Source organism: Mustela lutreola, chromosome 16 (genome assembly GCF_030435805.1).
Source record: "Mustela lutreola isolate mMusLut2 chromosome 16, mMusLut2.pri, whole genome shotgun sequence".
Taxonomy (NCBI): domain Eukaryota; kingdom Metazoa; phylum Chordata; class Mammalia; order Carnivora; family Mustelidae; genus Mustela; species Mustela lutreola.
Window position 1 is genome coordinate 25,175,083 of NC_081305.1, and position 26,033 is coordinate 25,201,115.

Here is a 26,033-nt window from a genome sequence, read left to right on the forward strand (position 1 = left end):
TTTAAAAACAATGGGTGTTCAATAAGTGTTTGTGAAATAAGATAAGCGCATGATGAGTTTTGTAAAAGAATATAAAAATCTTGCTTCCAAAGATCACTTCAAAATGAGTGTCAAAAATGAACACTAACGGTTAAGAAACCAACAATAGTTTTGATTCCGAGACTCCTGATGTGTCATCGTTGGGAACCAGGTTCATTCCCCAACAGACACTTGTGGACTCCAATACCTCTGGCAGGCTACAGTCATGCTTGTATTTCCAAGTGCAGGGCAATTAAAGTAAAATTAACTGTGAACATCTTAGGTGATCACACTTGGCTTTCCTAAGCATGCTCTTCAACAGGTACTCAGGGAGTCACACCCTAAACCCAGTCATGGCAGAGAAGAAAAGGGAAAGAGGGAAAGAATGAGAGAGCACGCTCACTGATGTGAAAGCAAATCCTGATGGGTGTTTCCCAGCAAACATGGCTCACCCTATATGCCAGGTGTAAAGAACATATTATTGGAAGCCAGGGAAATATGTATGCATGTTGTTACACCCTGACCTTGGTAAGTGTCTTATCTTTCTGAAGCCTCATTTTTTTAATCTGCAAATTGGGATAAATATACCACTTTGGAGGATGATTTATGAAGATCAAATAACAAAAGGTGTAAAGAACAGCGTAGTCATCTTTTCCACAGAAACTGACAAATGGATATCAATGGATGAGGACAGGGATAGAGATAGAAATATAAATGATAAGGAATTGGTTTGTGTGATTACAGAAGCTGGCAAGTCCCAGGATCTACAGGAGGCAAGCTAAAGACCTAGGAAACCTGATAGTTTAATTCATGTCAAAGGGCAGGGAAAAAAGAGGGGGCAGTTCTCTCTTACTCAGCCTTTCATATCTCTTACTCATCTATTCATATCTACAGCTGATTGGATGAGGCCCACCCACATTAAGGAGGGCAATCTGCTTTACTCAGTCTATTGATTCAAATGTTAATCTCATCCAGAAACATCCTCAGAGGGGGAGGAGTCAAGATGGCAGAGAAGTAGCAGTCTGAGACTACTTCAGCTAGCAGGAGATCAGCTAGATAGCTTATCTAAAGATTGCAAACACCTGCAAACCCATCGGCAGATCGAAGAGAAGAAGAACAGCAATTCTGGAAACAGAAAACAACCACTTTCTGAAAGCATATTTTCCTGGGGTTATTGCCACCCTTTTAGTATTTTACTTGCTCCTTCATATACTCTTATCTGGACAAAATGACAAGGCAGAAAAATTCACCACAAAAAAAAAGAACAAGAAGCAGTACCAAAGGCTAGGGACCTAATCAATACAGACATTGGTAATATGTCAGACCTAGAGTTTAGAATGACAATTCTCAAGGTTCTAGCCGGGCTTGAAAAAGGCATGGAAGATATTAGAGAAACCCTCTCGAGAGATATAAAAGCCCTTTCTGGAGAAATAAAAGAACTAAAATCTAACCAAGTTGAAATCAAAAAAGCTATTAATGAGGTGCAATCAAAAATGGAGGCGCTCACTGCTAGGATAAATGAGGCAGAAGAAAGAATTAGCGATATAGAAGACCAAATGACAGAGAATAAAGAAGCTGAGCAAAAGAGGGACAAACAGCTACTGGACCATGAGGGGAGAATTCAAGAGATAAGTGACACCATAAGATGAAACAACATTAGAATAATTGGGATTCCAGGAGAAGAAGAAAGAGAGAGGGGAGCAGAAGGTATACTCCAGAGAATTATTGGGGAGAATTTCCCCAATATGGCAAAGGGAACAAGCATCAAAATTCAGGAGGTTCAGAGAATGCCCCTCAAAATCAATAAGAATAGGCCCACACCCCGTCACCTAATAGTAAAATTTACAAATCTCAGTGACAAAGAGAAAATTCTGAAAGCAGCCCGGGAAAAGAAGTCTGTAACATACAATGGCAAAAATATTAGATTGGCAGCTGACTTATCCACAGAGACCTGGCAGGCCAGAAAGAGCTGGCATGATATTTTCAGAGCACTAAACGAAAAAAACATGCAGCCAAAAATACTATATCCAGCTAGGCTATCATTGAAAATAGAAGGAGAGATTAAAAGCTTCCAGGACAAACAAAAACTGAAAGAATTTGCAAACACCAAACCAGCTCTACAGGAAATATTGAAAGGGGTCCTCTAAGCAAAGAGAGAGCCTACAAGTGGTAGATCAGTAAGGAACAGAGACAATATACATTAACAGTCACCTTACAGGCAATACAATGGCACTAAATTCATATCTCTCAATAGTTACCCTGAATGTTAATGGGCTAAATACCCCAATCAAAAGACATAGGGTATCAGAATGGATAAAAAAACAAAACCCATCTATATGTTGCCTCCAAGAAACTCATTTTAAGCCCAAAGATACCTCCAGATTTAAAGTGAGGGGGTGGAAAAGAATTTACCATGCTAATGGACATCAGAAGAAAGCAGGAGTGGCAATCCTTATATCAGATCAATTAGATTTTAAGCCAAAGACTATAATAAGAGATGAGGAAGGACACTATATCATACTCAAAGGGACTGTCCAACAAGAAGATCTAACAATTTTAAATATCTATGCCCCCAACATGGGAGCAGCCAACTATATAAACCAATTAATAACAAAATCAAAGAAACACATCAACAATAATACAATAATAGTAGGGGACTTTAACACTCCCCTCACTGAAATGGACAGATCATCCAAGCAAAAGATAAACAAGGAAATAAAGGCCTTAAACGACACACTGGACCAGATGGACATCACAGAAACATCCTCAGAGACACACCCAGAATAATATCTGACCAGATGTCTGGGCACCTCATAGCCTACTCATTTTGACACACAAAATTAACCATCACAAACATGTAGCATGGTACCTGAAATATCCTAAAATGAATAAATAAGAACTATTATCAGGATCTTGAATTCAGGCTTCATGTCCTTCAAGAAGACTTATTCCATTACTTTTTGGTTAAAAAAAAAAAAACCATCTTACTCTGTTTTACTGCCTATACAGCACTTTATTGTTCAGAGCCCAACTAGGAAAATAAAGACCACTAAAGCTGACGTTTAAAGCAGAGGGAATTAAATACAGAGAGCTATGTGGGTGATGGAATTGCTGGGAGACCAACCAGGGCATGGCGGTGCAGGAAGGCAGCTCTGCTCCACTCCTAGCCTGCAGGGACACCTGCCCCACAGGTAGAGGGGAGACAGTGGAGCATAATAAGCCTTTGGAAGGATCTCTGGCATAGAAATGTGGCCACACACCACAGAGGAGACGGAGCACAGCCCGATTTGTCTCCTCTTTTGTTAATACTCCAAATCACTGTTTTCTGGTAGCGATCACGGCATCTCAACGTGTCTTATATTTTGAACATATCTGAGTTATATACTAAAACGTCCCCAAAGTTCCACAGTATGGAGTCTTAGCATCTGATTTTCCTGTAAGAAAAAAGCATAGCTTAGATATAAAATATCACAGATCTTGAACTTGAAACTTGTTGCTGGATTCCTCAATCCCATAGGGAAATAGACCTGTTTAGAGTTCAAAAAGAAGAAAGACGGCTCAACATTTTTACTTTTCTGGGCCTACTAGAGCATTTCCCAGACTCTTCCTTTTTTTTTGGGGTCACCAACTTTGGTTCATAAGTACACACCATATATTCATTACTGCTAACTTTGTAAGATAACAGTGAGTACAGTATTCATAGTTTAGACTTACATGATCCTGAATGCTTCTCATCTCCAAAGTGTTACTTTTTTTACCTCCAGACATGCATCTACTTGCTCCGATCTGGTGCTGGAACAGCTAAGTATAATAGCAGTGGACGCAGTGCTCCATGACTATGCTGCACAGCAGGTTTCCTTCATCTCAGTGTTCCTGATGTTTTGAACTGGGCCATTATTTGTTGTGGCAACTGTCCTGCACACATAGCATGCAGTATCCCTAGCCTCTAGCCACCAAATACCAAGAGCACTCTTCCCAGCTGTGACAACCAAAAAACATCTCCTGATATTACCAAGCACCCTCTGGGGGAGCAAGTCCATCTCCAGTTGAAAAACCACTGCTGTAGAAAGAAAAATAATAGGGAACCAATGTCTGAAGAGTAGTCACATGTGCCAACACTCTACCTACACTTTCTAATTTTATTTACTCTTCCCAACAACGTTCCAAGACAAGCAGTAATGCCTCTGCTTCAGAGAAACTGAGAAACAGATCAGAGCAGTGCGATAATGTGCTTATGGGCCCGCCATCCAAAACCAGCTGAGACCACTGAGTTTCACTAAATCTTTAGTCTCTGCTCCCTGAAGGTTTGCCCTCCATCTCATAAGAGCTGCCACTGTCTCCATGATTCTAAGCCCTTTTATCCTGCCAAAATAGAACTTGTAAGAGGTACTCCCATAATCACTAGTTAATTTTGCTTTAAATCTACACATTTATCTCTTAGTCAAAAAGATACCTCAAATTTAAAATGTTAGAGCGAATAACTATAACTACAATAATGTGTTTTATAATATATAATGTAAATTAATCCTAAACTAAATGTTAACAATCTTTAGTTTGGAGTGAATATGTGGGTGTGTGTGTATATATATGTACACACACATATATATATGTACACATATATATGCATGTATATATATGTGTACATATATACACACATATGTGTATACACACACACACACACACACACACACACACACATATATATATATATATATATATATATATATATTTGTATTTGAGTCAGAGAGAGAGAGAACAAGCAGAGAGGAAGGTCAGAGAGAGAGGGAGAAGCAGACTCTGCTGAGCAGGAAGCCCGATATGCAGCTCAATCCCAGGACCTAGAGATCATGACCTGAGCTGAAGGCAGATGCTTAATGCACTGAGCCACCCAGGCGCCCTGGGAGTAGGTGTCTTCATCTTCTTTTCCAGAGTTCTTGCTGATGGAGGACTCATATTTGGTACTAAACTGAATGGAAATCACTGTAGGAAATTTATTATGGAAAGGTTTCCTACAAAACTCTATTGAAAAATGTTTTGAAAATCTGAGGCAGTGGCTTCTCACCTTCTACTCTCCACAAACTAAGGACTATCTCAATCTAAGCAATTGACAAATGTGTTCAACAGAACTCTAGATTGATCCATGGATATCAATCAGTGCTTCTTTAAAAAAAAAAATACTTAGATAAGTGCGTTTGAGCAATGATTGAAAACAGCAATAGTAATAATAGTCCACCTTATATGTGCATTTAAGAATATTTACTATATTATGTGTCCCAAACTTATTTGACACATGGATTGCCCCTGCCCATATTCTGAAGAAATTCATGCTTTGAAAAATACATTTTGGAAAAGAATGTATTGCATTTTCTCTTCTAAAAATTTTACATTTTGTCCTAAATAAAGTCCTCTAGAGCTCTCTCTGTCCCTAATCTTTTCAGCTATCTTCATGGCAATTTTCTACACAGACACTATTTCAGAAAATATTTTAAATAATAGAACATAAGTTACTTTTGACCTAGCCATAATCTGTGAAACCTTTGAAAAATCAGATATAAAGCACAGTTTATCCTTTTCAGAAAACAGGGTATATAATGTTCAAACTCCAGTCCCAAGCAGGAAAGTGTACTGTAATGTTTCCCATTTTGAGTTGACAGTTTATCCAGCAGAAACCTCACCCCATGTAACCACAAGATGTAGGGAGATACACCATCAGTCAAAACTCATCTTTGGTCAGAGCAAATAACCTATCAAATATAGATTGCCTGGTGAAAAGATATGGAGATTGATTTTTTAAATACATTCAAATGGTTTAATACCCATTGGCACTTACATTCCATCTTCACTGATACAGATGATAAGGGCTTATGAAAAAATGAACCTAGAATTTATACCTCAACACAGACATTTCTATTTGAAAAGAGTGGTAAGAGGATAACCACATTTTAGCTGCCCAAGCAGTAATATTAGCCAGCAAGATCAAGAACCATATCAAATCTTAAGAAAAATCTTGAGCCCCTATGAACACAGAGCATCATATTTAAAGAGGTATGCAGGTGGTGGTGGGCTCTGAGTCACTCACCTAGGCTTATGGATTCCTTCTCCCTGGTTGAAGCAGGGTACAGGAGGTGATAAATTTCATTACATGATTCCAGAGAAAGGCTTGTCTAATACGGTCACTGAAACCCAGTTTGGTTTGCTTGGAACTGTATGTATTTGTTACTACATCTTACAATTCTGGCTGGCTGGCTGGTCACTCAGTTAGAATATGAATCTCGTGGCATGACAGGGGGTTATTTATTTAATAAGAATGAATTATCTACTTAAGTAAATTATTATTTGAATAATTACTTGTGCCAGTAACAGACTTACTACTAGTCTACCATGAACATTAAAATTACTACTACAGAAAGTGCTTTGTACTGTGCTTATTACTCTTTAACTTCCCTGTGGTTATGATAATTTAATATGTTGATCCTACTATTTCGATGGTGAAACTGAGGCATAGCATAGTGAAATCCTGTGCAAAGTTATATAGCCACAAAGTCTCTGGGACAGGATCTGAACCCATACAGCATAACTTCAAAGCCCATAGTCTTAGCCATGATGTGATCACAATAATAAGCCACTGGACATTATACATGAACAGAAGAACCAGAGTAGAATGGGATAGAATATCTTCATACTTCCAGTGAGCAAACTTATAAGGAGAAATAAAAGAAATAGGGGTGCTTGGGTGGCTCAGTTGGTTAAGCATCTGCCTTCAGCTCAGATCATGATATTGAGGTCCTGGGATCGAGCCCCACACTGGGCTCCCTGCTCAACAGGGAGTCTGTTTCCCCTTCTCCCTCTGCCCTTTCTTCCCATTTGTGTTCTCACTCTTTCTCAAATTAATTTTTTTAATCTTAAAAAAATAAAAGAGATAAAGAATCTATTGACAAGAGGAATAAACACTTAATACCAGAAAGAGAGAATGAAGTGATTTGTTCAGGAAAACCTAAGTTGATTTTGAAATAAAATTTAAAGATAGGTGGGAATCATGGTGACCATTTAGGAATGGTAGTTGGTTCTAGATCCTGCCTCCCACTGACTACCTGTTGTATCTTAAACGAGTCACTTCCATACTCTGGCTGCCTACTGGTAGTAACAATAGTGACATGTTCACTATTGTTCACTATTGTTCACGAACAATAAGTGACTCGTTCTAGAAATATGTCTCTAATTGATTTCCACATGTTTTTGGATTGATACTCCTAAGGAAAGAATCATACAGAACATTTGCATCTTTCAGGAATGATCTGTATTGCAATCTCAAAATCCGACCTACAAAAAACAAACTCGCCTAACTCAGAAATCTCAACTTCCACTGCGATTTTTAAAATGGACTCAGAACTCAGCTCAGTCAGGGTTGAATTCTTCATCCCTTCAGCATGCTCTTTCTCGTGACTGCAGATCTGCTCTTCCATTGTTGTCCCTTCTCACCAGCAGCTAGGCGAGTCTCATTCTCTGAGCTCTCGATCCTCTTACTTGATCCTGATTCTTCCTTTACCATATTCTCTGTCCTCTTACTGTTGCCCAAGCCAGAAGAATTATCTATATTCATCGTGTCCATGTCCCAAGCCCTTTGTCATCCCTCAAACTTAAATGATCACACATCCCACTGTTCCTGTGAAGCTGCTTTTTCCAAAAATCACCAGTGGCTTTCCAACTGATAGGCCCAACAGAAGTTTTACCATTATTACTCTCCTCCTCCCTCTGGTAGTGGGAGACTTTCATTTCTGTTCTTCATGATCTCTTCTACTGCACCATCTCCAAATTACTGGAAGTCCTAGGACTGTGCCCATTGTACATAGATGGTGAGAGCCTCTGAAATATATATCCCAACTCAAATCTCTATCAACATGTCATGCTTACTCTCTTCCAGTATCAGTTATTTGCTACACATTTGCAAATGGGCATTCACAAACCCTCCATTTCTTCTCTACATTTTCCTTTTTTTTTTTCCCAGCTTTATTCCTCTTGGCCTTGGTGGGGGGGGGGGGGGGGAAATCCAGAAAACTGTTTGTCCCCTTCATTGCCTAGTTATTACTTTCCCATACTTCAATAAAATAAATCTCGATGATTTTATTTAATCATACCTCTCAAAGTTTTATCTTCCTTGCCATCTTAATTTTTATTGCCTTAGTTCAAATAGTAGTTATTTTTTTAGACGACAAATTGTTCTGTTCACCTTCAGACAAGCATTTTTCTTCCCCATCAGAGCTTCTGGGATCATCTGGAGGTCTGGGGAGGCAGAGAGGAGACCAGACATTACTGGGTCTCCAGGTCACATTACAAGCCTTTTTCAGAAGGTGATGGAAATCTCTGCAGAAAGGTCTCAAGCATAAAAGTCATACGATCACAGTTGACTTATTCTCACCACTCTGTTCCTTTCACTTTACATTCCAGCAACAGGAGATGCACAATGATGGTTTTCATCTTCACACCTGCATTGGTTATTCTCTTTCATCCAATTTCCCTCTTTACTCTTCCCTTGCTTCAGGAAACCCAGGTTCCTGCCCCCTTTGATCTTGTGCTGGATTCAACCTATGGAAGACTCTAGAACACCACAGAGCTGGAGGAGAGATCAGGATAGTTCCCTCCCTGGCTTCTTCCCTGCCAGGCCATGGTGTGGCAATGGCTTCATTTCTCTAATAAAGACCATACTCCTCTTTGGAGCCACAGTTACAGGTCTTTTTAGGTAACTGCTCCTTCCTTTTGTCCCTTCAAACCTAAAAGTGGCAAGAGGTTTCAGCTGTACTTAACCTGAAGATGCTTAACTTTTCATTGTTGATTTTCCTTAGCCCAATACTTAGCCTCATAAATAGTCCCTTTGTTGAAGTTTCTTTGATCACCTTACTAAGGGTGCCAACTGCTGAGACTCTGACTTCAACAGTGTTGTAGACAAAAGTGTTTCACCGTCTCCCATCCCCACTCTCTTTATATAACGAGTTCATACTCATCCTTTGACATTCATCTGAACCTAAGAAACCAGAAAAATTTATCTGGAAGGAAAAATCTTTGAAATATATTCCAGATACCTTCTGTTATCTCTGTAGTTGTACTGAAAATTCATTATTTTAGGATCTATTTCTCCCACTGGGAGGTGGAACTCTTCAAGTTGAAACTACAGATTGGTAGCATTTCTTTTGCATGCTTTGTTTCTAACTATTGCAAATATAGCAAATTCTGGTTGAATAATTCCTAACAAATGCTTTGATAAGAATCCCAGGTTGCAATGACCTCAGTTGATAATGTCCTCCCCTCCTATAATGCCTTCTACAGTTTTGTCTCAGGTCTCATTAACTGGACATCTTTGGGCAATCCCCTGTGATAATGGGCATTCATCTTCAAAACTGAAACTATTGCTGGAACATTAAGAGGTGATTAATCATTTATATATTGGTATGGATTAATTCAGTAAAACCTCTCCATTAAATATTAACTGATATCTGCTATAGTGATAGAATAAGAATTTCATTTGGGGTTAAGAAATAATTATTTGGTGCCATTAAGCACTTCTAAGTCTAGGTAGGGCACAGTGGAGTATTTTAGTGATGGTCCAATGGCCAATAATGAACTCATATTTCTGAGCACTGGCAAAGAATATCACAAGAAACTGAGCAAGGGAACTAAACTCTGACAGATAATTCAATCTTCATCTACCATAAAATATTATAGATTATTAGGAAAAAACAGACCACTTAGTTTTTCCTCCTCTTTAACTTGAACATTTATTTTGGCCTTTTTTTCCTTTTTTGCTTTTTTGCTAGTAGTTAATAAAGTGTAAAGTCTTTGTTTTTCTTATGACAAAGAGTTTTTAAAACCTAGTCCCTTTATAAATTGGACTGTCCATTGTTTTACTTGCTAGAGGACAGATGGGAACTACAAAATCCTCCTGTCCACTTCTCCAAACAGTGCTATTTCTTATTTTAACCTAAATGTACCTTTCAGCTTTGGATAGTCCTTTTTGCCCTGGGTAGTGAGATACAGCCTACCAACCCAGTTTAATACACATAAACGGCCCACGTCTACACTCAGTGTGGTGATCTTCTTTCAATGCCCAATGCCTGGTTTATAGTGTATACTTAATGAAGTTCCACTGTGCCTTATGGACTTCATTAGAGATAGAAGTATAAAGAGAAAATGGTTAAAGGACCCAGAGTCATCTTAAGGATCTTCAAGAGAGGTAACCCACTTGTCAGATAAACAAATATCCCCATCATTCTGAGATCCAAGACCTCACTCATTAATAGTACTCAGGACATTTTGTGGAGCTTTCGGGAATTCAGATCATGGCTGGATAACAGCATTGTACTATATGAGCCATTTTGTGGAACTTCTGTGGAACCTTTCTATTTTGTCATAGCATAGCATGTATGTATTTTACAAGATGGATTTTTTTTTTTTTCCCTCACAAAGGATTTGGAATTCATGGCTAGATTATAATAAAAGAGCATAGTGATTTAAGTCAGCTGGACTCTGTGTTATTGTGATAGTTGAGTTTGGTCACAGAAAGGGAGGGGATGGGTGGATTATTGCCTACTGGAGTATAAAGAAGGAAGAGCCAGGCCTTCTATTAGAATCTCCAAAACAGCTTTTAGAAAAGATGGTGTATTTTTTTCCATGCTGTGCATATATTTGAACTTGCTGAGGAGCCCGACTGTTTAGCCTGTGTGGATGCTGAAATACCAGCAGTTTCAAATGACAATGAAGTCACAATTGGGAAGGGCATTAAAATGGGAACCACTTGAAGTAAGTGGCAAAGGGAAATCAATCAGCGTTGTTATTTTTTGCTTCTCCTGGAGAGCTAGCAAGGCCATGCATGAAGACCGTGGCAAAAATTTGCCTTTGAAAAATCTCACTCTAATTATCTGTCTAATGGCATGGTGTAACTTCCATTCAAGGAAAGGGCAACATCACCTCTGGGTGTCAGGTCCTACATTTCATGATGACTATTAATCATTATAATGGCTGTAACACCACTGTGCATCTGTCTAGTGCTTTGGCAGAGTGAAGAAGCATAAGACGGTGTGTGGTAGTCTTTGATTTCAATCCTCATCCTGCTATTTAAGCCTAGGGAACCCTAAGAAAATCGTCTAATATCCTGATGGACAACAGATGCTCAATAAAGAATGACCATTATTATTACTAATATTGTCAGACCCTCAAAGTTAACTCTAAAGTTAGATGGGGCATGTATAAAATATTTTTAAAAATACATATGAAGAACCTGGTTTCAACAGAGTAGTGGTACTTGACTTAGATAACATAGCTTGTTAGCAAAAGCATCAGAATTCCAATGTAGAGCTTTCATTCTTAGTCCTGAGTCCTTACAAAATGTGTATTTTAAATGGCCTTTCCCACAGGGAGATTATTGACAGTAAGAACAGTTGGTTTAAGAGAATGAGGACATAGAAAACCTTTCTTCTGCCTTTCAGTTTTAGAATCTCTATTTTGTATGTAATTAGGGTAAGCAAGTATAGCAAGTATACTGCATATTCCAAAACAGGAATTTCCATGTATTAGCATACCTTCAATCCCAATGATGACATTAAGAAAATAAGCTTTCTCTATCTGCGTAAACTGCTCTGACACAAAACCAAATGGGGAGGGGGAGCAGTGAATTGAGTTTAAGTCTTTTGATTCATCTGTGAGACGTTTTATTTGTCTAGAAAAAATTATCCCTATCAAATTAAACCCTTTGCTGGCCACAGAGCATCTGTTGGGCCAAATTAAACACATATTATTATCCTAAAAATGTGCGCTCTCTTGAGAAGCCACACCATACGTTATCTTTTCCTTGAGTGAAATAACAGTTTGGGTCTCTAATGATAGCAGGACATTGAATAAGCAGAATTACAAACACAGACAGTAGGGTGAAGGGAGGGATTGGGACGAAGCTACTAAGGATCTTGTTATATTATCAATTCTCAAAGTCCACAGATAGCAAATCGTTGTTTCGTTACCTGATGGATCTGCAGGGCTTATACAATAAAAGATCCTTTAAGCAGTAGGATTGATGTTTTAAGTTGGGAAACAGTTTATCAATAAAGGTCAGTGTGACAATATGATTTATTCAAATACAATGCAACTGCAAGCAGTCAGTTTTTACATTCCAGGATCAATGGCAGGGATTTTTTTTTTCTTTGTGTTTGGGTTCCCCCTCACAGAAACCCTGTTTGAAATGTTTCATTATTTACTGTGGCTTTTTAGAGATGAAAGGAACCAATTTATTTACCTCTCATGATCATGTCTAACTTGTAAGAGAAGGTAGGCACCTACAGCAAAAATCAATTGGTTAATAAAATAGTTAATTGACTAAGTGCTCCCTCTGATGGGCCGAAAGCACAGACACGGCACAACCAAAGTAACGATGCTTAATTAAAATGGGGCTGGCTGTACTTAATACAATTCTGCCAGTAGATAGAAATTAATGCTGGAAAGACATCTGCATTTATTATACTGCAGAGTGGAAGCAAATTAACGTAGCTCAATTAGGCCTTTGTCTTAATGTACTTCACATAGGGCCACTTGTGGCTCGCACAGCAGTTATAAGAAATGCTAAAACTCATTGTTTTGCAAAATAGAAGAGTCCATTACTTATATATGTCACATTCTAATGTGGCATATGAAATAGAAACTAGGACAAATTAGACGAGAATACCCTAATCTTTTGTAAATCATGTTTTTATTACAGATAGACGGTGAGGTGTGAGACACAGTGTAGGGAAATTTGCATGCATGAAAGATACAAATACAAATACAAATACAAATTTACTTTTTTTGATAAAATGAGAAAAATCTCTGAAAATGACAACTAACTCATCCTGCTCGTATATTATTAGCCATACCATAGGATTATGAGTGACTTTTTCTTAAGAATGTAAAAATTCTAAATGACCAGAGTAAACAGTCGTCTTTGGTTTTTGTTTTTTAAAACCATGTCTGTGATTTTTACTTTTTATATCAATTTTATTGTAGTAAAATTTACATATGATAAGGTTCACCAATCATGGTGTACAACTTGAGTTTTTAAACAATATTTTTGAGGTGAGATTGACATTCTAATGAGCTGCATATATTTGAAGTATACATTTGGATAAGTAAATCTAAAGCTGTTATCACAATTAAGATAATAAACCTATTACTCACCACCAAGAGTTTCCTCATCCCTTTTGTTCTCAAGGGTCCAGCCCCTCCCCGCACCCCAGCCCACCTCATTCTCAGTCAACTGTCAATCTACCTTCTATCACAAGAGACATGTCTGTATTTCTAAAATTTGAAGTAAATAAAATCATACAGTATGTAGTCTTTGTTTTGATTCTTTCAGAGAGTAATTATTTTGAGAGTCATCAATGTTGATGCACCCATCAATAGTTCATGTCTCTCCTTTGCAAGGGAGTATCTCAACATGTGACTATCCAACATAATATTTGCCCATTCATTTTCCTGGGTGGACTTTTGGGGTTTGTTTTTGGCTTTTTTTTTCTCTTTTCTTTTCTTTTTCTTTCTTTTTTTTTTTTTTTAGTATTTTGACTCTTACAAATAAAACTGCTATGATGAACATTTGTTAAGTCTCTGAATGGATACATGCCTTCGTTTCTTCTGCCTAAACACTTAAGAATGAAGTGGCTGGCTGAGGGTAAAAAGTGTATGCTGAATTACTTTAAGAGTAAATTGTTTTTCCAATGGGGTTGCACATTCCCATCAGCAGTGTATGAGAGTTGAAGGTGCCCACATTCTTGCCAACATTTGTGCAGGAATATCTCATTGTGGTTGGGTTTCTCTAATGATTAATGACGTTGGGCATCTTTTCATAGGGTCATTTGACATTCATATGCCCTCTTTGCTAAAGAATTTAATTTTTCCCATTTTTACTGGGCTGTTTGTTTTGATATTACTAAGATTTGACAGTTTTTTATATGTTCCAGATACAAATCTTTTATTTAAGTATGAGATTTTTAATTCTTTTCACCCTGTCTGGATCTTTTTTTTTTTTTTCATTCTCCTAATGGTGTCTTTGGAAGAGCAGATTTTTTAATTTTGATAAAGTCTAAATTATCATTTTTTTAATTTTATGGATCATAATTTTGGTGTTACATCTAATTAATCTTTGCCTGACCCCATATCACAAAGATCTCCTAGCTATTTTTTTTCTGAAAGTGCTATGGTTTTAAATTCTACATTTAAATCTATGATCCATTTAGAGTAAGTTTTTGCATTTGGTGCAAGATGTGGACCACTGTCAAAAATAAATTGACCATATGCATGTGGTCTATTTCTAGACTTTATTCTGTTCTGTTCATCTATTTCTCTATCATCATGACAGTACCATGCTGTCGACATTTTTGTAGCTTTATAAAATAAATGTTAAAGTCAGGTAGTAAAAAGGCCTCCCAATGTTGTTGTCCTTCAAAATTCCTTTGGCTATTCTAGATCCTGAACTTTTTCACTTAAATTTTAGGATATGTACAGCAAATTAAAAAAAAAAAAAATGGCTTGCTAGGATTTAAGATTGTAACAAATCTATAGATCAATTTGGGGGAAACTGTCATTGTAACTATATTGAATTTTTCAATCTACTTATTTACTAAATCCTTTTTTCAGCAACGTTTTATAGTTTTCAAAGTATAGATCTTTAAAATCTTTTGTCATATTTATCCTACATTTCACACTTCTGATGTATGTGGAAGTATGTACAGCATACTTCTGCTGCTCTAAGTGGTTTTGGTTTTTTATATCAATTTCTGATTCATTGCTAATACATAAAAATACAACTGATTTTTGTACACTGATCCTCTATCCTGCAGTTTCGTTAAATTCAATTAGTGCCCTTGATTTTGTGTGTGTGTGTGTGTGGATTCCATCTAGCTTTCTATATAAATGGCAATGTCTTCTGCAAGAAAAGACAATTTTACTTCTTCCTTTTTAATATGGGCAGTTTTTTGTTTTTTTTTTTAAAGTCTTGCCTTGCTATGCTGGTTAGATCCACCACATACTGTTAAATGGGAGTGGTGACAGCAAATATTCATTCTTTGTTCCTGATTCAAATGGAAAGTATTCAGTCTTTCACCATTAAATACTAAGGAAGTTGAGCAACTTCTGACCGATTTCAAGTTTGCGTCATGTCTTTGTCAGGAATGGATGTTGGATTATTTCAAATGCTCTTTTGTATCTATTGAAATAATCTTTTTTCTCCATTTCTTAATAAGGTAGATTTCATCAATTAATTTCTAAATATTAATTCAATCTAGCACTCTTGGAATAAACTCCACTTAGGCATAATGTAGTATACTTTTCGTATCTTGTTGGATTCAATTTGCTAAAGTGTTAAGAAGCTTTAATTATGTTTTCATGAGAGATACTACTTTTTAACTTTCTTTTCTTGTATTGAGTGTTTCTGGGTTTGGTGTGAGCATAATGCTGGTCTCACAGAACATGCTGGAAGTTCTTCCTTCTTCCAATTTCTAAAAGAGTTTGTGCAGAATTTGTATTACTTCTTCCTTAAGTGTTTGACTGAATTATCCAGTGAAGCCTTCTGGGCCTTGAGTATTCTTTGTGAATATGTTTTTCCTACAAATTCAATTTCTTTCATAAACACAGGTTTATTCCAGTTATTCATATTTTCTTGAATGAACTTTGGTAGTTTGTGTCTTCCAAAGAATTTATCCATTGCATCTAGTTTGTCAAATTTATAGTCATAAAGGTGTTCATAATATTTCTTTATTCTCCTTTTAACACGTATAGTATTATCTGCAGTGATACTATGGGTGTACACTTGCTACTATATGGGTTTTTTTTTTCTCTTTTTATTGAAGTATAGTTGACATACAATGTTATAATTGTTTCAGGTGTATGACATAGTGATATGATAATTCTGTATACTATGCTATGCTCACCAAGATAAGTGCAGTTACTGTCTGTCACCATTACCATTCTGACAATCACTGCACTTTATCTAGGGAGAGGGGGATACTCTAATTGTTTATATTTACTGTGATTGTTAACAGGGTTTTTTCAATTCTACCACCTTGCTGTTATTTGTCACACTTGGTTTTTTTTCCCTTTTTTTTTTTTTTTTTTTTTTTTTTTACCTTTTCCACGTTATTTGGCAATGAGTATGTCTGTGATTCCATTTTATTTCCTTTGTTGATTTGTTAGCTCTAACTTCTTTTGTTATTTTCATAGTTACTTCAGGGTGTATAGTATTTACCTTATTATATTTTACTGTATCACTTCACATATAATAATAATAATTTTAAAAACGGACAACATACTTCCACTTTACCCCTTCTAGGCTTTTTACGTTTGTTGTCATACATCCTATTTCTACACAGGTTATAAACTTTATAATATATTGTTACTATTTTTGCTTTAAAGATAAGTTGATTAGATTATCTTTTAAATAGATTTAGTTGAGAATAATTCCTTATATTTATGCACTTAGTTACCATTTCTACTTGAAGGACTCTGTAATATTTCTTGTAGAGCAGATCTGCTGGTGATAAAATCTTTCAGCTTTTGTATGTCTGAAAATATTTTGCTTCACCTTTGTTTTTGAAAGTCAGGTTAGCTAGGTAAGAATTCTAAGTTGACAAGGTTTTTTCCCCTTCTGTCAGCATTTTAAAGTCATTGCTTTACTGTCTTTTAGTTTATAATGTTCTCAATGAGAAATCCACTTCCATCCTTATTTTTGTTTCTCCATAAAGGTTCTTCATCAGGTTTCTTTTAAGATTTTTTCTTTTTGTCATTGGTTTTGAGCAATCTGATTATTATGTACCTCATTATATATATTTCTTGTGTTTGAAGTTTTATTGAGTATTATTTATTTATTGGTATTTGTTGGTTTTATGCTAAGACAAGCTAAGCAACAATACATTGTGATATGAAATGATACATTCAGTATTGAGGGCACAAGTACTCCCATTTGAGTACTATGGCTTCAGAATATTTATCATATATATATTTTTTTAACATACTTTATCATACATAGATTGGAAGTCCCAGAAAGCAAGAAAAGACATAAAGTTATTTGAAGGAATAATAGCCACAATTACATAGATATATTTATTTGTATATTTATTTTTATATATGGAGATATATATATATATATGTATATACATATATATATATATGTTTTCCCACAGCTCACTGAGGCATTTTTAAGTCTTTTTTCTATGTTTCACTTTGCACAGTTTATATTACTATATCTTTGAGTGCATTAATATTCTCTTTCAAATTTTCTAATCTACCATGAATTCCAACCATTTATTTCAATTATTGTAATTTTTATCTCTAATTGTGTAATTTTCATATTTTTATCTTCCATGTCTTTACTTAGTATGTTTAATCTTTCTTCTAGATTCTTGAATATTTGGAATGTAGTTATACTTTTCTACTTATGTCTTTGTCTACTAATTATGTCTTATTACAACTAATTATGGGACTATTGTCCTGGTTGTTGTCAATTTTCTTTTGTTTTGATGCCTGGTAATTTTTAATTAGATGCCAAATTGTGAATTTTACCTTTTTCGTGTTATTTTTCATACTCCTATAACTTTCTAAAACTTTGTTCTGAGACATAGTTAAATTACTTGGAAACAGCCTGATACTTTTGGATCTTGCTCCAATACATCAATTACACCATGCTAATTTAAAAAAAAAAAAAAAGGATAAATAAGAAATGTCTCTCAAGTTAAAACATTTGGGAAGTTTCATGTGCTCTAGAGAAGAAAAGATAAGTCCCACAAAGTTTCAGCACTTTGCTATCTATGTAAAATGATAGGTATTCAGTGGTCAGGAACATGCTAGAATATCCCCTACACAGTAAGGGACAATTATTACATCTTATACCTCATTCCACAAAGAAGGAAGCATATTACCTGGTAGATCTCTTTGGGTTCTAGAGATAATATTTTCTGTCTACTTACTTATTTATTGACAGAAAGAGACAGCAAGAGAGGGAACACAAGCAGGGGGAGTGGGAGAAGGAGAAGTAGGCTTCCTGCCAAGCAGAGAGCCCAAGGTGGGGCTCAATCCCAGGACTATGGGATCATGACCCAAACCGAAGGCAGATGCCCAACAACTGAGCCACCCAGACATCCCTAGAAACACTATTTTCATTATTTGGATCTACTACTATCTACTACTACTACTACTACTAGGTCTACTACCCATATACCAAGTATCACAAAAGGCTGTCATCTTTGAATGGTGACCACAGCATGAAAGGACTGTGCAGAAGATCCAGGCTACACTGCAAAACCTCTACCCCTTACAGGATATTTGAGCCAGAAGAACATATGGTTTTTGAGGTATCAGTCATGAAAAAGATGTTGTGTGAAATCTATGACAAGCCCAAGAGTAAAAAGTCACAATGGAGACCACTTATGTTTCTGGAGTAGAGGCATGCCATCTGAAACAAAGAATTATAACCCTTAAAAAAAAAAATCCTGGGGCACCTGGGTGGCTCAGTTGGTTGAGCAACTGCCTTTGACTCAGGTCATGATCCTGGAGTCCTGGGATCGAGTCCTACATCAGGCTCCCTGCTTGGCAGGGAGTCTGCTTCTCCCACTGACATCTCTCATGCTCTCTCTCTCTTTCTCTCTCTCTCTCAAATAAATAAATAAAATCTTTTAAAAAAAAATCCTGGCATGCTTCTAGACCCCAGTACAGAGAAAAAGTGCCTGATGATGGTGTAACACCAACCATACAACCAAAACACAACTCCATTTTTAGTTGTGTTCATCATGGTTTCATTTTGACCCACAGGGCTTTATGCTAAGACAAGTTAAGCAACAATATATTGTGATATGAAATGATACATTCAGTATTGAGAGAAAACTAAACTAGAAGGCACAAACAAGATACCCATCTGGCAATCCAACCTCCCAGGAGTGTACCAATGGTTCAGTTCGTGACCAAGAGCCATATGGGGTTTCCACTATGACTAGCTATATCTGATAATCAATGAAGTTTAAATGAGAGAAAATAGGGTAGCTGTTAATGGTAATTAGATTGTAGAAAGTTTTTTAAAGATATACAATTTTTATTATTTGCAAAGAGAATTCTATTAAAATAACTGAATCAATGCTCACAGTAACTTAATTTAAACTTTTGACAAAGATCTCAGTAGAAGGGGAAAAATTCTAACATTCCAGATGAATACTGAAGCACCAATTATGTGTCAAAAGCTATGCTAGGCACTTGGTATCTCTTACCTCATTGAATCTATAAAACCAATCCTAAGAGGCAATTATCATTACCACTCATTTCAAGGTGAAGAAGATGATGTTCAAAGGAAATAAGCAACCCATCTAAATATGCAGACTGCTGTTTACTTGGAGGGAAAACTTTGCCTTCAAAATAAATTTTTCCTGTACACCATTCTGATTAATAATGCAAGAATAGTCAAAATATAGTAAGATACATAGAGAATGTTTTGTAATGGCAAGCAGAGGGTTTGTTGCAGGAGCACTTCACAAGAGCATAAAAAGGACCCCTGAGACAGAATCCCCAACTCACTAGTAACCATCAACCTGGGCACTGAACCTGATACCAATAGAAAAGAGCCCTGCTGTCATTAAACAGAACAACTCTACATTTCTAGGGTTTTCCATTGTCACCCCAGCCTGCACTCTTCTTCTCCAATCATACTAACAACTACTACAGATTAAGCTTCAACAGATTATTATTTTAGGGTAAATATCATGACTCCTTTTTTTAAAGAGTTTATTTATCTATTTGACAGACACAGCACACACAGGGAGGCAGCACTCAAGGGGAGAAGCAGGTTTCTGGCTGAGCAGGGATCCCAACACAGGACTCGATCCCAGGACCCTGGGATCATGACCTGAGTGAAAGCGGACACTTAGCTGACTGAGCCACCCAGCACCCATGACTACTTTACATGTGTTTAGAGCATAGAGCTCTGTCATGTGTGATGTGTTTAGTGCATGTTTCTTAGAACAAAATTAATGATTTTCATCCCAGAATATGAAGTTCTCATATCTATGTGATTGTGGAAATTTAAAATTGAAAACTTCTGCATAGACCATTTAGTACAATTTTCATACTTTATGAACATAAAAAAACTCAAATTTAACTGGTCTGTACAAGATCACAGAACTGGGTAGTGGCAGAACTAATTCTGTAAATAAATACTAAGCAAGTACCTGTTATGTTACAAGAACTGGGATTATAATGAAGGTCTTCCACTACCCAAACTCAGTACTGAGTTCAAATACCTCGGAACTAGTTTTCAATTACTCTTAGTATAATATAAGCTACATGAGATTTTGTTCTGTTCACTTCTGGATCGCCAGCAAATTGAGCACTGTCTGGTATCTGAATATTTGATGAGTACTTAAAGAATAAGTTAATGTGCCATCAATTTTCAACTACATAAACATCATTTCATGATCTACCGGTTACTTAATATTTTTATCAGTTCATCTTTGGGAATGTCAGTGACTACAATTCAAAGATTGCAGAATTCTGATTATTAATTCGAGTATGTTCATCTGTCTCATAAAAGTGGCATAGAGAGAGACAGAAGAGTTTCAAGTATGTGTGCTTTGTGATTGCATTCAATACAAGCAAGAGTTTGTTCCTCTTTTCCAAAACATTTTCATGTTTGGAGTGAGCTTTTCACATTTCCTTCCCTTGTTTGGGCACAGTGCAAACACAGCCAGAATCTATAATTGGCCAGGCTATCGCTGAGCCCTTACTTACCCAATGGAACATCAGCTTTATGAAAGCAGGTTTGCTTTTCATGTTCACAGTCGTGTGTTGAGTTTTCTAAAATGAGGCTCTTGCAAGCCATTATCAATGAGAAATAATAAAAGGCTAGTGGAGACCAGGTTTGCATTGCTTCTTTTTAAGGCTTTTTACAAAGGTATACTTGGGAATGCTGTTTTTCAAAATCCTGTCCTGACAAGTTAAGTACTAGCAGTTCTTTGTTGAAAGAAAGAACTTTCATCTTTTTTTTTCTTCTTCTTCTTTTTAGGAAAGTTTCCTTCCTCTGAGATAGCCCCCTTTGGTCTATAAAACACATATTGTATGGCAGGCAGAAATTCACAGATTCACTCCCCACCACCACCCTTTATTCTGAACATAGGAAAATTGTTAGCTATACATATCCTTGAGTCTGAAGACAAGATGCATTCTTTATGTTTCGTAATAGTTATTTATCTCTCGCAAACATTTCCTGAGTGCCTAATATCTGCAAAGGTAGGCTACACGGGAGACCAGAAGGTGCAATCAACCCTTAAAATTATGTGCAGTTTATGTACAGTGGAAATGACTTTTACCACCTGCTTTCTATATTCCAAACACTGAGTGAACCCCTGACATTATATAATTTAATATTCTAAACACCCCCATAAATTGGGCATTAATATTCTTAATCTTAAAAAGAACTCAGTAAGTCTCCATGAGATTAAATAGCTTTCCAAAGGTCACATAGATAAAAGACCCTATACCCTGATTTCAAACTGTCTTCATGCCCACAGTCCTCATGCATATTTCTGCTCTAACAGATTATTCTAACTTGAGAAGAACTCGAAAGGGATATACACAGACACAGTGTCCAGGGTACCACTGGATTACATTCTAAAGTAAAAGCGCAAAGGAACTATCCAAATCAAATGTACAAAATAAATTAAATATGCAAATAAATTAAACTGTGAATAAATTAATTAAAATAAATTATTTTTCACTAATAAAGTACACATGTATAAATTAGTAATATGATGACAATTATTTAACTGGTCCTGATCATTAAACCCCATGGTTTGGGGGTTTATTAAGCTACTTTTAAAGATCTGACTGGGCAAGATGTTAGACACACCAGTGAGAAAGAGAATGGTGCCTGGGAACTACAGCTGAACCACCTCTAGGCCCCTGTCCTCTGATCTGCAGAGTGAAGAAGCATGCTTTCTCAGTGGCTTTCAGACTGGGCGCCTCAGAACCCTGCTTTCTAGGCACCTCGGAGGCCCAAGAGGAAACCAAATGATACAGGACTTGAAGGCGGCCCTTCTCATTCCTCCATCCCATAACACATCAGTACTATTATCAGTTTGATATATTGGATTTCTGTTCAGGACTATCTTTTTTTGTTGTTGTTGTTCAGGACTATCTTTAAAGAAAACATCCCAACTTCTAACAATAAGTTTTTAAAAATCAAGCCTGATAGCCACTTGACTCTAAGTTTTAGAGTCAAAGGCCTCTTCTGAGTCTGTAACTCTACTGCTCATAGAAGTAGTAAAACGTGTCTGGTGCAGCAATGACAAACTCATATGCCATCAGGGGCTAGAAAGAACCAATAAACTTATAAAAAATAAAAATAAACAAAATACCTGGTTTGAGACAACAGGGGTGATGCTATTTCATGATAACATCAGAGTGTATACCCTACCTTAAAAAAATTAAACCAGATATTTTTCCATCTTTAACACTGTGTTGACAAACAAGTATGTATCTCTAAACATGTGACTTCCAGTCTAGATACCACTAGAATGAGAAGCCGTCCCACAAGAACAAGAAACCGTGAAGGGAAAGATAATGTCTGTATTGACCATCTAGGTTTGAATGGGCATCATTATTATCTCATTCAAGAAGAACCTAACAAAGACTTAAAATTCAACTATGGTTTGTTAACCTTGTACCCAAATGTCCACACTGGGGGAAGCTTAGAACACAGATTAAACACAAACATGTGGGAAACTTAACAACCTTTCATTTGCCTTCCGTTTCCTCATTTGTAAAAGGGAGTCTAAGGATACCAGCTCTACCTACCATTACCATTGTCCAGCCTACAGGGTCTCTCTGCCTTGTTGTGATCCTCTGTAGGTTATTTTCAAATCATAGGTCATAGACTCTCCACATTGTCTTTTGCTAGGATGAAGTGTGTGCACGTGACACCCACGTGCACATGCACGTGCGCGCGCACACACACACACACACACACACAGGCATGAAGTGGATGTGGGGAGACTTAATTCCTGCTGTTCATTGTTCAGTGCATCAAAGGGAGCCTGCCAGCCACTTCTCTGTGAATGCACTAGTCTCAGAGCAGGGTCAAGAAGAGCCTACTTCCTCTGGTTCTCAGCATTAGCTGTCTTATGTTTGACACCTCGTGCTGAGAGGACTTACTTGGCTGGAAACTCTGCACTAACTCAGCTTAATCTGATGAGCCACTTGGAAGAACCAAGTTGAGGCTGTCTTGAAACTGCAAAAAGAGCCAGAGGGTCAGTGTAGTCAGTTTGTAAAGAATCAACCTGCTAATGAAGGGGCCAGGAAAGTCCAGCTCACTAGTGTAAAGCTGTCTTTTGATGCTGCAGGGGGAAGGAATTAGCACGTTTATCTTCCAACAAATATGCTTAGAAACTCTGAATCTAATTTCTTCTCCATTCCATTTTATTCCCCCTTGGAATGGCAGAAGTTGGCCTGGAATATCAAAAGATTGGTAGGTTATCCTGAGACATTAAGCAGAATAGCCTTCAAGGAATAAGGAAACTGGGAGCAAAGTTGTGAAATGGGAGTGTCAAAAGCACGTTTGAGAAGAAGGGTCTATACAGGAAGGGTCAGAAAATACGTCTCTTACTATTGTTTACTCCTAGAGTAAAATGATACTTACAACACAGGATTGTCACTGATTAAATCAGAAACTTCAAGGAAGTGTGTCACAGTGTTCTTGGTTCATACTAAGTGCCTAATAAATGTTGGTTATAATTTGTTCTCAGTAGTACTATTATTGGAAGAAAAGGTATTAATTAACACACTAACAAAATTCATGTTCTACAAAACTTACCATGTGACTATGCAGAGTGCTTGACATACATTAAATTGTCTAATCCACATATAAGGTGGATACTACGTTAGATGAAGAAACCGAGGTAGAGAGAGGTGAAACAGCAGGCCCAAGATTATCTAGTCGGTAAATGTAGTGAGACTCCAAACCGGGACTATGTGCTCCTGAATGTAGGTTTTGGTCACTGGGCCTTACTACCACTCCAGATCTTTAGTGGCCAGGAGTGCCATAGTAAGAAGTATAGATCTCATTCTTCCTCCCGTGAGAAGCTATTTGTGGTTTTGAGGGAATTGAAATGGTCAGACCATGCCAAAGTGGAAGAAGCACTGGAAAGCAGAAAAACTATAGATTTCCGAATGTTTTAAGAGGTTACAACAAAGCAAGAGAAGGCACTGACCCAAGGCAGTGATGAGATGGAAACAGAAGAAAGGCACAACAGAACCACTGCAACTGACAGGAGGAGTAAAAGAGAACCTCAGCTCTGAAGCTTGGATTCCATGCAAAGAGAAGGAGGTGGAACTATTGTCCCCATGTCCCCAAAAAGGAGAACTGAGGAAATAATCAGGATTAAAGAGAATACATTTAGGTGAAGTGGAAGTCCTAAAAGGGTACCATGGAGTGAAATGAAAATACTGAATAAAAAGTAATTATCACTTTTTAAAAAAGTGATCTGAGTATTAACACCTTTGCTCAACTCTATGGAGGAGGAGGCTATAGATAATCAAGTAAGGGAAAAAAAAATCCCAAAGGCATAAGGACTGGAAATGATAAAATAAAACTGTCACTTTTCACAAATAACATGACTGTAATTTATAGGCAAACTATTAAAATCACCCAAAAAATTAAATGGATGTAGCAAAGTGGTTGGATATAAAGTCAAAATGTAAAAATCATATAGTAACAAAAATAGAAAAGTGAATTTGTGCAATAATATCATTCATAATTGCTTCAAAAATATTAAATACCTAAAGATAAATCTAATGAAAGATGTACAAGATTGCCACACTAAAAACAGTAAGTATTATTGAGAGAAATTAAAGAAAATATAAAGAAATTACAGATAAGCAATGTTCATGGACTATAACACTCAATATTATTAACATATTAATTGTCCCCAAGTAAATCCATGAATTGATTCTGATCCCAATTAAAGTCCCTGGAGGGGTGTGTGTGTATGAGAAAGAGAGAGAAATTGTGGAAATTGACAAAGGACAGTACAGGAAGATTTATCAATTTACCAGAACTGGAAGATTTAGCATATCAAAATTTAGATGTAGTATTAAAACAATGCCATACTGGTATAAAACTAAACAAACAAACCAATGGAACAGAATATCAAAAAACAGACCCATACATAATCATTTGTTTTCTAAGAATGTTTATACATTTCAGTGGGGAAAGAAGAGCCAATAATTTATGCTGGGTCACTTAGATATCCATAAAGGAAAAAATTTAATTTTAACTCCTACCTCAAATCATAACAAAAGCTGATTCCAAATAGAGTGTAGGCATCTATATAAATGAATAAAAAAATCAATAAACTTGTAGTAATACCATATGAGAATAACTTCATTACTTTGGGAAAGACATATATTTCTTTAAAAATACCCCACTATTCCTAATCATAAAGTGGAAAAAAATAAATTGTACCACATTAAAAATAAGAAATTTCATTCACCAAAAGATATGACATGAATGTGACAAGGCAAGTCACAGATTGAAGAAAATATTTATAGTATATATGTAACGGATTGAAGAGCATATCTCAAAAATATATATCCAAATCCTAACCACTGATGCTACAAACATAATGTTATTTGGAAATAAAGTCTTAGAAGATAAAATTAAATTAAGGATCTTGCAATGAGATCACCCTGGATTTTTTTTAACTGTTACCTTTTTCTTTTTTAACGATTTTATACTAGTTTATCTAATATATATATTTTTTCTTTTTTACATTTTTCTTAGGTGTATTCTTTTTTAAAAAATTCTTTTCTTTTCTTTTCTTTTTTTTTTTGTTTTCTTTTTGTTTTGTTTTTTTTTTTCTTTTTTTTCTTTCTTCCTTTTTGAACCTCTTTTTATCCCCTTTCTCCCCACTCACGATTTTGGATCTCTTCTAATTTGGTTAAAGCATATTTTCCTGGGGTTGTTGCCACCCTTTTAG